Here is a 16384-nt window from a genome sequence, read left to right as displayed (position 1 = left end):
GGATCGCGCGAGGGAAAAACGACTGTCTGAACGCCTCAGTACGAGCTCTAATTTCCCTTATCTTTCAGCGGTAGTAGTAGTAGTAAACTTCTAGGAATACATTATTTTGAACGAGTACACCACCAGTACGAGACTGTATATTAGATTTACACGTTAACTTATTCCAACATTACGCACCCGACTAACAGTTTACATTAGATCCTCATCTGTCATATGCAGTAATTACTTTATGAAGCATGATGTGTGGTAGATGGAAACTAAAATGTTTTCCTAGAGACCTTTCTAATAACAGAACGCTTACGGATATTATATGTTTGTCTACACATAGACATTACAACATTCCATTATATTATCATTATTTTAACGCAGAATAGTCTAAGGCTGGATTTATCGTAAAGTGGGCTCGGCAGTTATGTCTGTTTTTTCAGAGAATCGATAACTCGGTGAGTAGATATAATTTATTTTGGCTGCATTATGGCCATTGCTCAGTCTCAGATGGGTATCGGGGGCGTTGATATTAATTCATGCTCATAAATTAAGGATAATTCTGATACATGGTGAAACAACGCTCTGGTGGGTAGTTTGCGGGTTTAAGTCAGCTCGGGGTATGACCATGCGGTGCATTTGACCTGCGGTCGTCACACGGTGGCGCTGGCAGCGGTCCACATACGCAGAGGTGTGTCGGTGCACGTCAGAGTACGGTGCATGAGTAAGTGTGCAGACATTTTCAGACGTGATAATGGTGACCGTGTGTAGAAAATGGCTCAAAGAACACGTATTGATGACGTTATGAGGGGTAGAATACAAGGGCGACAGGAGGCTGGTCAAACACAGCATGTCGTAGCACGGGCCCTCCATGTGAGACAAAGTGTAATCTCAAGATTATGGAAACGATTCCAGCAGACCGGAAACGTGTCCAGGCGCTACAGTACGGGAATTCCACTCTGTGAAACACCACAAGAAGACCGATATCTCCCCATCAGCACCCGCAGACGGCCACGGAGTACTGCAGGTAGAATTGCTCGGGACCTTACCACAGCCACTGGAACAGTTGTCTACAGACACACAGTCTACAGACGACTGAACAGACATATTATATTCGCCTGGAGGCCTGAAAGGTGCATTTCACTGAACCCTGGTCGCAGGAGAGCCCGTAAAGCCTGGTGTTAAGAACACAGTACATGGTCATGGGAACAGTGATCCCAGGTTATCTTCACAGACGAGTCCAGGTGTAGTCTGAACAGTGATTCTCGCCGGGTTTTCATTTGGCGTGAACCAGGAACCAGAAACCCTCCGCCACACACCGTCAGTTGGCTTGCGGAGTGTGGATGTAGTTGTAGATAAACCCACTCCTTAATGTCCTTGAAAGGGACCTGCATGGAGGTCGTGGTTTGATTATGATTGGTGCACCTACACCCGTGCATGTATTTGACAGAGGAACTGTAACAAGTTAGGTGCACCGGGACGTCTTTTGCACCAGTATGTCCTCCTTTTCAGGGGTCCAGTGGGTCCCATCTTCCTCCTGATGGTTGATAACGCGCGGCCCACCGAGCTGCCATTGTAGAGGAGTACCTTGAAACTGATATCAGGCGAATGGAGTGGCCTACCTGTTCGCCAGACCTAAACCCCATCGAGCACGTCTGGGATGCTCTCGGTTGACGTATCGCTGCACGTCTACAAACCCCTACAACACTTCAGAAGCCCCGCAGGCACTGGTGCAAGAATGGGAGGCTATACCCCAGCAGCAGCTGGACCATCTGATAAAGAGTATACCAATCCGTTGTACGGCCTGTGTACGTGTGCATGGTGATCATATCCCATACTGATGTCGGGGTACATGCGCAGGAAACAGTGGCGTTTTGTAGCAAATGTGTTTCGGGATGGTTTTCTCAACTTATCACCAATACCGTGGACTTACAGATCTGTGTCGTGTGTGTTCCCTACGTGCCTATGCTATTAGCGCCAATTCTGTGTAGTGCCACGCTGTGTTGCACCACCTTCTGCAATTATCCTTAATTTATGAGCATGAGTGTACTTCAGATTATTCCGTCGTTATTTAAAAATCTCACAGTGACATCACTCACTATTAATACACTCTCTTTTCTTTACAATATTATGTTCTAGTAGGTTACTGTCTTCTTACTCTTATTTATTCCAACCAGGAGTGCTAGCTGGCCAAAGCTTACGTCGCCAATGTAGTTCCTCAAGTATTAAAAGAAGGATGGTTAGGGGAGCTTGTTTCTTGTTAGTAGAGTGAGGATGGTGTGAGGGGATGGGAGTACTGGGCGCTTATCTGCAAAGCTGCACACATATCTCCATTTGCGTGATACGCAGTGTTCGTCTTTACTACGGTAGCAGTCTCTCTTCTTTCTCTGCCAGAACTTAGACGGCTGCACCTGGTATTAAGACTTCTACCCACACACTGATTGCGTAAATGTATTTGGCTCACCCTCCCAAACAGCAGGGTGCTGCTGAGGAGAAAAGCCTGTGCGCTATATCTGGAGTGATAGCTGCGCTATATCTCAGAGTACTTCAATTGCCGTCTGGTATCGTGAATCCACCCTGGGTGCTATACTGGCCCGGTTTTCCGAGGTGTAAGTACGAGAGGACGGCTAAAGCATTCAGCCAAATATCACACCTCGACATCGATATTCATATCTGTGATCCTTTAAATTGGGTCTCCAGTTGCACCAAACTCCCTAAGAATATAACTGATAAGAAGGCATGTATTAAGATTCAAAATGAACAGGACAACGACTGTTTTTTATAGTCAATTCCTGCTTCTGAAAGAAAAATTAAACAGAATCCAGAGCGCACATCTCGATACAGAATAGGTCGTAATATTCGTATACGTAAAACTTCGATGGTATCGAATTCCCTGTATAGATTCAGGACGTACCAAAATTTGTGGCACAAAATCCTGGAATATCGGTTCACGTTTATACCCAGAAGAAAAGCATGCTAGATACGCAGGATAAGCATACTATAGTTGGAGTACAACATTTTTCGAAATGTGCATGCTCTTCTCTGCAGGTGATAATCAGCAATAACTATAGATCAAAGACATGTCCATCCTCCTTTACAACCAATTCTCGAAACATAAAGATAAGACGTTTGCTTCAGGTGTCTAAATACCTTTTCAGAAGAAAAGTGCTTAAAAAAGCATCTGAAGGAACCGGTACGTGTTGTTATGCCTACAGAAGAAAACAAGTTCATTAAATTGAAGTATGCTCACCACCAGGAATGACGTCCATTTGTTGTATACGCAGACTTCAAATGTCTCCTTGCCCCTGTCACCCGTTATGAAGGGAAATCTGTAGCTTCACGTACCACCTTTACTCAAAAAAGAGTATCATATGCAGCAGTGTATCTACTTACGTGTTCGTATGATTCAAGTCTTAACCACTAGGAATCTTATGCCGGGAATAATCTGGTGGTTTGGTTGCTCACTGACCTTGAAAAATCTCATGGGATGTTGATAGGCTTTACAGTACCAACATCCCCATGACGGAACCGGAGGACGATAAAAAAATCATACAATGATGCAGTTAACTGTCATATTTGAGGGCTGTCGCTAGAGAGAAAAGATAAAACCCCCCGTTGAGACCATTGTAATTTTACTCCGGGACGCAGCACACAACGCATGCAGTTTGGAGTATCAGTTACCATGACAACCACGACACATACTCATCTTCTTCCATAATATAAGTGGGCATGACACTTACTTTGTAGTAGAGCATTAGGTTAATTTCGGCTGGGAGAAAAATCAGGTCTGTGTATTGCCTGAGAGTTGTGAGAAGCATATATGCTTCTCCAAACGAATGACGCCAAAAATTACGCTTTGCTTTCTTGACACGCTATGTTTTATCCGTAGGCGCCACCCCTGAAACTCATTGAAACTCTACCTCAGGAGGATATGCATATAACCCAATTTGTATACACTGAAGATGAAAAGCTTCAGCTTATGACTAGGAAAGGAGGTTTCCCTTATGAGTTCCGACGAAACCAGGTTACCCGACACATTTGAATTTACCAGTACTCTCACAGGCGATGCCATTACTAGTGTAGATTATGATCATGCTTTGAATGTCTGGCGGGTAGACAACATTCCAAATTTGGTTGAATACGCAAGACTATACAGGGACATCGACGTGCGCTTGCTTGCGTATGTTTTCGAAAAGTTTCGGAATGTATGCATGACCTGAAACTCTCTGGACACCGCCTTTTATTAAACAGCACCTGCGTTGTCCTGGGATCCAATGCTCAAGAAAACGAGGCACAGCGTCAAACTTTTGACTGCTGCTGATATGACTCTTTTCTTTCAGTGCAGGATCCGTGAGGGACTTTGACAGTGTGTCCATAGACACGTCGAGCCAAATAGTCCACGTATGTATTTGGGGTTCAACGCCTCCCTCAATACAAGTTATATTCTGTACTTCACTGTGAATAACTTTTAGGGCATACCATGATGTACGGCTGGTGGATTTAAATGGGTGCCCAAAAATGAATTATAAGGATTAGGTGGAAAATATAGGGACTGGCGGCTGATTCTGATGAAGGGTATGTAGTGGAGGCAGACTTCATAAAACCTTTTAGCTTGCATGAAGTTGAAATGACATGAGTGTATATTCGTAAGGGACCAAACTGCTGAGGTCATCGGCCCTTACACTTACACACTACTTAAACTAGCTTACGCTAAGGACAACACACACAGCCATGACCGAGGGCGGACTCGAACCTCCGGCGGGAGAGGCCGCGCGAATCGTGACATGGCGCCTCTAACCTCGCGGCCACTCCGCGTGTCTTTGCACAAAGTGCCAAGCGACTTCCCGTTATGTCCTGAGCGAGGAAGAGCTATCTCTAAACTGATGACCACTGTTGGACACAAGCAGGCGTATGTAACTCACTATCCTAATCTCCAGCAGTGTCTCAACTTGGGGATGGAGCTAGGTAGAATCACCCGCGCCATCTCCTTCAGTCAGTCGCCCTGCTTCAAGGAGTGTATTGAATTACATACCGAAAAGAGAGCGGGCGCAAATAGTGATTTAGAATTTTTTTTTTATAGACTAATGAACAATTCCATTTTCGATAAAATCATACAGAATGTAAGAAATTAACGCTACATTATGATTTGGACTGAGTGGAATGGGTGTTCGGATGTAAGAAATTGCATGGCCAGGACAAAATTTAAGCGGCTCCCTATTTTCAATGAGAGTTTTGTTACTGTGGAGACGTCGAAGGTATCAGCAGAGTTTACAGAACCAATATATTTTGGTATATGTATATTCGACATCTCCAAACTCCACATGTACTGCTTCCACTATGAGTAGACTAAAATTCATTTCGCGGAAAAAAATTTACTTTACATGATACAAATAACTTCATCTATTGCTTGAAGAATTGCAATTCATATGAAGTAGTTAGGTGTCACGGTAATAATTTCACACATTGAGATACACAGTCGATAATCCTTAGGGTGTTGTTCCTCAGAACAAGAAGATTATCGTCTCAATGAAAGATGAGGCGGATGGATTGATGACTGTGAAGTTTGTGGGTCTAAGATCCAAAATGTTTTCTTATCGTATAACACATGGAGCCACCCAGAGGCGGGTAAAAAGTGTGCGACGTGTGGTATCACATGTCCTCACTGTTGAAGACTATCTGCTGTTTCTGTACGGAGGTATTCGCGGTTCTCCGCCGCAACCTCCGCATTTGGTACAGGAAACTAATATACGATCGCAAGGCCGTGAGGTGTATTATGTGCCGCAATTTAAAGTTGAATTGTCACCTCATGACGACAAAAGAGCCATTTGTGATGACGGGATCGAAACCCTTCCGTACTCACATTATTTACCTGAAGCGCGAGAGAGGGTGTGGGACTCCGATGGTGTTAATGAGAGACAGTGACTGAGTGACAGGGTGAGTGTTATGGCTCTTTTATCATGGTGTAAGTATTCTATGTGTGACGTGTGGTGAACTGCATACGTGACTGCTTATGTGTGTCGGTGAGTATACTTCTGAGTGCGTTTGAGTGTGAATGTCTGTGTAAATAAGTATGCCTGTGGGTAAATAAATTCTGTTTATTATTTTTTCTGAATGAGTAGCATAATATTTATGCACGAATACATAAGCAACATGCGCTGCAAAAAACATTATGAAAAAGTTAAAAATGCGCAATATACTATATGTATTGTTGTTAGTGTTGTGGTCTTCAGTCCTGAGACTGGTTTGTTGCAGCTCTCCATGCTACTCTATCCTGTCCAAGCTTCTTCATCTCCCAGTACCTGCTGCAACCTACATCCTTCTGAATCTGCTTGGTGTACTCATCTCTTGGTCTCCCTCTACGATTTTTACCCTCCACGCAGCACTCCAATACTAAATTGGTGATCCCTTGATGCCTCAGAACATGTCCTACCAACCGATCCCTCCTTCTAGTCAAGTTGTGCCACAAACTTCTCTTCTCCCCAATCCTATTCAACACCTCCTCATTAGTTATGTGATATACCCATGTAATCTGCAGCATTCTTCTGTAGCACCACATTTCGAAAGCTTCTATTCTCTTCTTGTCTAAACTATTTATTGTCCATGTTTCACTTCCATACAGGGCTACACTCCATACAAATATTTTCAAAATCGACTTCCTGACACTTAAATCTATACTCGATGTTAACAAATTTCTCGTCTTCAGAAACGCTTTCCTTGCCATTGCCAGTCTACATTTTATATCCTCTCTACTTCGACCATCATCAGTTATTTAGCTCCCCAAATAGCAAAACTCCTTTACTACTTTAAGTGTCTCGTTTCCTAATCTAATTTCCTCACCATCACCCGACTTGATTCGACTACATTCCATTATCCTCGTTTTGCTTTTGTTGATGTTCATTTTATATTCTCCTTTCAAGACACTATCCATTCCATTCAACTGCTCTTCCAAGTCCTTTGCTGTCTCTGACAGAGTTACAATGTCATCGGCGAACCTGAAAGTTTTTTTTCTTCTCCATGGATTTTAATACCTTCTCCGAATTTTTCTTTTGTTTCCTTCACTGCTTGCTCAGTACACAGATTGAATAACATTGAGGAGGGGCTACAACCCTGTCTCACTACCTTCCCAACCACTCCTTCCCTTTCATACCCCTCGATTCCTATAACTGCCATTTGGTTTCTATACAAATTGTAAATAGCCTTTCGCTCCCTATATTTTACCCCTGCCGCCTACAGAATTTGAAAGAGAGTATTCCAGGCAACATTGTCAAAAGCTTTCACTAAGTCTACAAATGCTAGAAATGTAGGTTTGCCTTTCCTTAATGTAGCTTCTAAGATAAGTCGTAGAGTCAGTGTTCCAAACTGATCTGCCCCTAGGTCGGCTTCAACCAGTTTTTCCATTCATCTGTAAAGAATTCGCGTTAGTATTTTGCAGCCGTGACTTATTAAACTGATAGTTCGGTAATTTTTCACATCTGTCAACACCTGCTTTCTTTGGGATTCTTCTTGAGGTCTGAGGGTATTTCGCCTGTCACATACATCTTGCTCACCAGATGGTAGAGTTTTGTCATGACTGGCTCTCCCAAGGCAGTCTGTAGTTGTAATGAAATGTTGTCTACTCCCGGGGCCTTGTTTCGACTCAGGACTTTCAGTGCTCTGTCAAACTCTACACGCAGTATCACATCTCCCATTTCATCTTCATCTACATCCTCCTCCAATTCCATAACATTATCCTCAAGTACGTCGCCCTTGTAAAGACCCTCTATATACCCCTTCCACCTTTCTGCTTTTCCTTCTTTGCTTAGAACTGGGTTTCCATCTGAGCTCTTAATATTCATACAAGTGGTTCTCTTTTCTCCAAAGGTCTCTTTAATTTTCCTGTAGGCAGTATCTATCTTATCCCTAGTGAGATAAGCCTCTACATCCTTACATTTATCCTCTAGCCCTCCCTGCTTAGCCATTTTGCACTTCCTGTCGATCTCATTTTTGAGACGTTTCTATTCCTTTTCGCCTGCTTCATTTACTGCATTTTTTTATTTTCTCCTTTCATCAATTAAATTCAATATTTCTTCTGTTACCCAAGGATTTCTATTAGCCCTCGTCTTTTTACCTACTTGTTCCTCTGCTGCCTTCACTACTTCATCCCTGAAAGCTACCCATTCTGCTTCTACTGTATTTCTTTCCCCCATTCCTGCCGTTTGTTCCCTTACGCTCTCCCTGAAACTCAGTACAACCTCTGGTTTAGTCAGTTTATCCAGATCCCATCTCCTTAACATCCCACTATATGCACCAAAAAGTACTTAAATCATGAAAACAGGTGAACTATTTTAAATGAAAAATAAATAATATACCATATTTCTCCCATTTGCACTTTATGCATGTGCGTGATTGTCTGAGTGCATATGTAAATAGATTAATTTTTAAGTTTCACCTACTGCTAGCTGCCCAAGTCATACCAGTCTTAAGTGTGAGTTCCACCCAGTCCATTTTGTGCAGCTGTTTGGGATGAACATTTTAGGGCTGTCCACTTCATTGTACTACTTAATTGTTTCAGCTGCTTGAGGTGGAAATTATTTAGAGCTACCCAGTTCAAAGAATAAATTAAGTCTTGTGTTTGATTTGAATTTCACTAGTAATAGTATTAGTGTAAGAGAAACTATACCCCTGCAATAGCTGTAAACACTAATGCAATATTTCAGTACTATTATTTTGAAAGTCGAAGACAGCAAATAAAGAAAAATTAACTGTAACAAGAACTGTAAATCTAAAAGCAGTCTTACTTCGTGTATAGTAAAAAAAAAAAAAAAAAAAAAAAAAAATGATTTGTGGATGTAAAGCAGTATTCTGACTTTGAATATTTATACCTGAATAGAAAATTGTTATTTGTTACCATATGTCTTTGTTGTTACAGGTGTACATAAAGGCTGTGCACGATGGACAAGATGTTAGCTTAAAGCATGAGAGAGGTGGCGTTTAGGATTGAGGAAAACAGAGTGTAAGTAACGACTGCATGGGTTTTCTCCTATCGTGTTGCACATATAGGTTTTTTTGGAACAATCTGCTCGTGATAGTGTCCGCTTCCAAAGACATGTAGCAAACATGGCTAAAATTATATTTCCAGTGCTTGAACGAAACCACGGACACTGGATCTGGCCAAATCTACGTATTATCTAAGTAGGAGCTAGGTAGAAGGAAATAAAAACACGGAATGTGATGTAAAAAATTCATTTATTTTCATTAATCGAAATTAAAGCAATTGTGCATTTTCGTAAGGAGATGCAACACTATTTTCACATACCTTCTTCTTCTAGAACTTGTGGGTAGCAGGACTCCCGTACAATCCCAGGTCTTGAATAGATGCAAACTTGAAGATTCCCTTCATCCATGTGATCTTCTCCTCACCTTTGACGTAGATGATGGCCTCACGATCATCGAATATTCGAAGTGGCGTCATCATTTCATTATAAGGTATACCATGATCGTTCCAGTGGAGTCTATGAAAGAAAGGTGTTAGCCACTTTGCACTCCTCCGTGCTTTAGCACAGTTCACATCCTTGAAGGACCACGATGATGCAACTTTCTCTGAGAAAGTCTGTATCAAACCAGCATTTTCTGTGTATGCTATGAGTGCAACATGTTCAATTATGAATTGTGTATACTCATCATCATAGAAACCTTGACTGTCGGCAACGTCGTTCACAATGCAAGTTCTCATTGTGAAATGCTCTGGTCATGCCACAACACTTGGTCACTTATACAGCACGCTGCACAACAGCGGTATGTGGGCCATAGTTATTACATGGTCATGTAGAACTAGGGCATAAGCTGCAGTGTGTTCTGGGAAATTTGTTGAGGTCTGAAATACAATTCGTACATCTGTGGTTCCTTATTCAACTACCTCATTTTACTTAGAACAGTCTATCACGATGATTGGTGCCAGCTTCCGTGGACTGAGTAGGGATCCTTCCTCTTCACCTTGCGCAAATGTCAATTGCTAGAATGTATACATTTTGATCCCACTGTAGAGTGGGCTGCCATACGCACAGACTTCTGAATTCAAGAAGACTATGGCATTACGTTATTCAGAATATTCGAAATGTTCAACCTTGCAAGAGTGATGTGGGGCAGTTATTCACACATCTCCATTGAAGATTATGTAATGTTCCTCCCTAATGTAATATGATTGTAATATTCCGGCTACGAGTACCAGCGATGATGCGATACCGGAATTTGAAACAACATTTTTTACTAAAAAAAAAGAAGCATCTATGTTTTCTTGTAATTGTTGGAAATAAGTAATGCCGATTGTGTTTCTCTTGTTGGAGATAGGTTTGCATATAGAAGTAATTTGAAGTGCAGAGGTCAACATGTATTCGCGATTACCAAGAGTAAAGATAGAATTTGTGAAAATGCTAATTATTTCTTACGAACTTTTATTCGCTGTTGGATCCCCGAGCCTACAAAAAAAAAAATGTTTGTGTTTCACAAAGCAGTGGATAGTGATCTCTTCGTGAATTAACAATACTGGGCGAATCTGCTACTATCACTGTCCGAGCGACGCTCAATATTTCGCCGTCAGCTTGTGTGTTCAAGACGTTCCCTATGCGACCATTATTTGTTCGGTCTTCTCATTTTGAAAGTGTTTTCCAGAAAAGCTTACGGCGACTGTGCGTACTTTTGAGGCCAAGAGAGAGGCGGAGTCTTCATCACGAGCTGTAGTAGTTTTCTCCAACCTCGCCTGGCGTTCTCTGAGAACTGGAGAAGCGGAAACCTCCGACCGCGAACTCGTCCTGTACCTAACCCGTTTACTTCTTATAGCAGACACATAGAAAACATATTCATATACAATAAATTTTTTTTCACAGATTTTTTTTTTATCTGATACAGCTAAAATTTTATAATGTATGGATCTAGGCAAAAAATTTCAAAACAGAGTTTTTTAATGCAGTACCTGTCTTATCTGTATCAAAGTAAATGTCAAGGAGTTAGTTAATTAAATAATTAATTTTGTTTTTTTTGCGTAGTTTCATTTCAATGGTCTGATTTTTCTCTTGAGCTCCTTGAGTGTCAGAGTTCCTATCCGTTGCACTCCGTACCAGAATAGGCTCCAGTTTAGGATTCATAATAATTCGCTGCATGTCCTCGAAGTACCCCACAAGCATTTTTAACGTTATGCATACACCAAATCCGCCGTACTCTTCTGCTATTCAGCCCACGGGCTCGCCTTTGAACCATCCTGCACTTTCTGAACCATTGAAATCCGAAGGTAATGATGAGACATACAAGCTGAGGATTGATGCTATCTGTGTACGATCAATCTCCACCGCATTAAGTTCATATCGTATTTCCTGGAACAGGAATGCCTAGGCATTACGTGTAAGCTTTGATTCCACTTTGTGATTACCATCCTTTTTCTTAAATGACCCACCTAAAAATAAGAAATTTTCGCATGGAAGAGGTAAAGCGTCCTGGTGCTCGATGACAATCCTAATTTCATTGTTATTGTTAAATGTCGTTGAACCATAATGTTTATGCGAGAAGTATTCCTGGCATATGATCCGCTCATCATATTTCACTGGGTGAGATATATTAAGCGACGACGCCATTGCGAGATTTCAAGCCTACTGATTTAAGACATTCGTAGTTCGCATGTGTTACCACCTTCCGGTTCTGCTGCGAAGTCTTGTGCAGTTCGCTGTGTGAGCTGGTTTCATACCTTACACCCCTCTTGTCTTAGATGGCCGGCCGGAGAGGCCGTGCGGTTCTAGGCGCTGCATTCTGGAACCGAGCGACCACTACGGTCGCTGGTTCGAATCCTGTCTCGGGCATGGATGTGCGTGATGTCCTTAGGTTAGTTAGGTTTAATTAGATCGAAGTTCTACGTGACTGATGACCAAAGAAGTTAAGTCGCATAGTGCTCAGAGCCATTTAACCGTTTGTTCTTAGATGTAGTCATACAATGATTTCCTCACCACGAAAATCACCAAGTTAATTAGTCTGATCCACAATACGCAGGTCCAGATATTCCAATATTTCAACTGTCACTGGAAGGTATATAGCGTTAGTAGGAGTCTCAACGATCTTATACTCTGTTCCAACTGTTGGGAAGAATCCTGAAATTGAATAAACCAATCTCTCGTTGAGGTATGAGTTCGTCGCAATGTTACGCTCAACACGGATTGTACTGACAGGGAGAATATCCACTGTCTGAACAGATTTGTAAAATTTACTGGGCTCCCTCTTCAAAACCCGTCCCTCTGTGAAATTCAGTAGTGGGCCTACTGATCCTCTCTGCTTAAATTAAGTCCATGCATTCACCGTCCTTATTTCTGATTTAACTGCTCTGATGTTTGGGCGGAGCTCAATCGCTTTTCCTGACTGTTTTGAAACTTCGTTTAAATCGTCACTATCATATGCACTAGCCTCATTTTCCACAATTTCGTTTTTACCATTAATTTCCACATGCAGTTTGTTGTTAGCCTGTGTGATATTTGGGATGGCGCTGTATTTCTCCAGTCCAACCAGCGTGGTACTCCAATCTCCAACGCTTAAATCAAACGGTGGGAAGTAATTCGCGCGTAGAACAGACCATCTTTCTTTTAAAGTCAGAGTGTATGGCATAGTATCTTAACATCAGCTGGTGAATGGATGCTTAATACCCTTCCTTATATATCACTCGTAAACGTCAGGAGTAACATGATGCAGAGATGACCATACACGATTGTATTAAGGTATTAGTAGCGTCGAAAATTGCGGAACACATGCCTTTTGCCAGAAAATTATCATTATAATTCTTCTGAGGGTTGCAGGTGGCCGAATGAGTCGAATTAGTAGATGTTATTCGTATTTATTTTTTTAACATATGCTACCCAGTGAGTTCCAGGTCCTCTTGCTACATCCAGATTCACAATTCCGCATTCTCCTGATTTCCATACAGTCTTCGGTAACGTGTTCCGCATAAGCACACCTCTGAATATTGGAATGTTGTGTAAACCTTGATAGTTTAATCGATTTCTGTTTCTCGCTCCTTACTGCTTGAGGGTGATTTTAGCTACATACATCGCTATCAGGATGCAGTTTTTCATGCACGATTTGGTTGTCATCTTCCTCTTTAGCACACTACGTGCACAGCTCGTAACTTGGCTGAACTTCTTCACTACGAAGCCCAGTTTAATTTTACCTCTCATAGTCTTTTGAACTGCAAGTGTTGCAATGAGTTGAGCTACACCAATATCCCCTCTCACACGTACTGCATTAGCTTTATCAGCAAAAATTTCGATTGGCGGTGTGCCGATATTTAATTCCTGTGTATGCGGCGTCATGTCCATAGAAGCTTTGTCGATCAGATTTATCCCCTTACCATCGTGTCAAATTTGGATTGGCGGTGTGCCGATCATTAATTCCTGTGTATGAGGCGTCATGTTCCATACAAGCTTCGTCGATTAGATTTATCCCCTTACCTTCGTGTCAAATTTCGATTGGCGGTGTGCCGATCTATAATCCTCGCGTATGCAGCATCATGTTCCATACAAACTTCGCCGATTAGATTTATCCCCTCATCATCGCGTTCCAATTGTGTTTGAAAACTTTGTTCCAGGTCCACAGTAGTTATATCTAGGAATGTGTAATTCGACTGGTAGTTTGTCGAGAATACCTCCTCCTCTCTATCACGTATGTTATGATACTGAGGTGGCTGTTACACAGCAAATCGTCAGCGTCGATTGAGCTGTTTTGTGATGCGGGAAAAACACGCCATTTAACTAATGCTCTATTCCCTCGACATCTTACAACTGTCTCTGCGACGTACACATCTGGTTCCGAGTTCTGCTGCAGCTCTTGTGTGCAAAAGCATCTTGTAATATCAGTACCACTATTATCCTGTAAGAGATAGGTTCCAGGATTCGTTCTCTGAACATTAGGAACTGCGAATATCTCGTTTGACCAGTTTCGTATGTACGACTACTCAAATGCTGTCTTGTGTTTCGAAATACGTACTAAATCACGTACACTAAATTTCCGTCTGCGCGGTCGTAACATATTAATACGATTGTATACTATATCTAGAAGTCTCTTATTACGAACATAGATTGGTCTAATTTTTATTGTGCAATTTTTGTTACAATTATTCTGTGCAATTATTTGTGGGAGGACATTGGTCCCTTTGTGTGAGCTACGAAGATTCAAATGCAACCACATTTAGGTTTTCACTGTTCTTTTCAGACGTTTGACGATACTCTCCTTCAGGTGAGTGAACGACGAGTAGTGATGTATTCCATACCGCACCATCACAGTCTTGAAATATCTATTGTGAAACTCTCCGTCGTGACGTGTTTGAATGTTGTCTGGGTTTCGATTCGTTCCCGTCTGCAGTAATCCCTCAAACACATGCGTGACATCCTTCTCTGTCTTCGTTTCCTTGGATAGTCCCCAGACATATTTAGACCATTAAATTATATCCGTTATTCACATGTGAATAACGGATCCCCCATGTCGACAAAATCCTCCTGGCACATGTTGCTCAAACCTTCAATGATATCTTCGAGGGTATGTTTTCCGTGTTGGTTTCTGCAGTTCTCGAACTACAGTGTCCATATTTACTCGATAATACCTCTTACTTTAAGCTCAGAAATTACTGAAACAACTTCATTCGAAAGAGCTGTATTATCAGCGTCAGTTGATGCAATGCGCAGTCGTAGTCGGTCTATTAGTTCATCGTGGTCGTCGTAATGTTTATATTTCGGGATTACATTGCTCATTCTTTTATACTGGATGTCAGTACCATCACCAGTGCTATTTTTTCACCATCCAATCTAGGCTTTATAATTGATTACTATTTCACATTGCTTCTACTTTTTGCATTCTTATGCAGATTAATCAGAAGATGTATTTGACGATACATTTCAAGGTCATTGTAAAAATTTGAAATTTGTGGTAAGATCTTACAGGACCAAACTGCTTAGGTTATCAGCCCCTAAACTTACACACTACTTAATCGAACTTAAATTACCTTACGCTAAAGACAACACACACACCTTTGCCCGAGGTAGGACTCGAACCTCCGACGGGGGAAGCGACGCACTCCGTGAGAAGGAGCCCTAGACCGCGCGGCTACCCCTCAAGATCATTGGGCGAATAATTTACAATTTCTGGTGGGTCTTAGGAAAAGAAAGTTCAGTAGACGGGGTGTTCTTTGAAGCTGTTTCTCATAGATCTCTACTGTTTTTTCATTTAATGTTATAGGCTGCGTTCCCCACATGTACGGTTTTTCACCACTAATACAAAATGTTTTGTCTGTCATAGCACCGCTGTTCAATAGCGTTAACTTTTTCATCAATGGAGCCTTCTCAATAACAGCTATTTATCCTTTAGTTAAATAGTTTACTTTCTTCTCGAATGCTTTACCCACCATCAGTCAGTGTATTGTTCAGTCTCAGAAGGGTATGACGTCTCTAGTTCCTTGCGTATGCCTGCAAGTTGGCGTTCGAGAGTTTCAATCTTCGCATGGATGTACAAGCAAATGTTTTTTCTATGCACACCCATCCTATCAAACAGAAGAACTCCTGGAATTTCCTTCTATACCTGCCACCATTTAGTTTTCTTGTTCTGTCAATACCAAGAAACTCATACTGTGTGCGATTCCAGCAATCTACAAACATTTTCACGAAATCATTGAATGATGAATGGGTTCCTACGTGAGCCTGGTAAATATATTTTATATTCTGTTTGTCCTGTTTGAATGTTATAATTAGGTTTGCATTATATCTTACCAGCTGTTTTGGGGTTCTGGAATATGTCTCACTTAGATGAAATACATCAACTTCCACATGGTGACCGAAACAGAAATATCACCGAATTTGATCTCGGTTTTCCACAGTTACATCGTCAAATAGGAACACAGTGTTTGGCTTTACTTTTTCCGGTGGAGGAATATCACTGCTCTCACCGAATGTCAGTGTGTCCTGTAATAGATAGTATTTGGACTGAAACAGTGCTCTTGAAAATACACATACATGCCCAAAGAGGACTCTATCCAGATGTGTTAGTAGCGACATGAGAACATTTGTCTTGCCGCTGTTGGATGGATCTACAATTATTGCACTACATTCTTGGGAAGGAGTACGCCATTCTTCTTCTTCTGGTCTTCTTGCGCACCGTCACAGCTCCAGTCGTTCACAGAAAAGTGTTGATGCGTCACCCACCCGGCCATGATACCTAGGTGCTGGCGTGCAATGAGCTTTTACAGAGAATTTTCTGCTCTTCTTCCGTTTGCAGTGAAAATACTGGTGACAATGGCTTTAGTACTTGCAATATAATGACAGGTAATAAATAAAAACACATATATTTATACATACATTTTTATTCATTAATTAGACATGGCTTGCATTACATCAAGAGGTTCTTT

This window comes from Schistocerca americana, chromosome 5 (assembly GCF_021461395.2).
Source record: "Schistocerca americana isolate TAMUIC-IGC-003095 chromosome 5, iqSchAmer2.1, whole genome shotgun sequence".
Lineage (NCBI taxonomy): Eukaryota > Metazoa > Arthropoda > Insecta > Orthoptera > Acrididae > Schistocerca > Schistocerca americana.
This window is presented reverse-complemented; position numbering follows the sequence as displayed.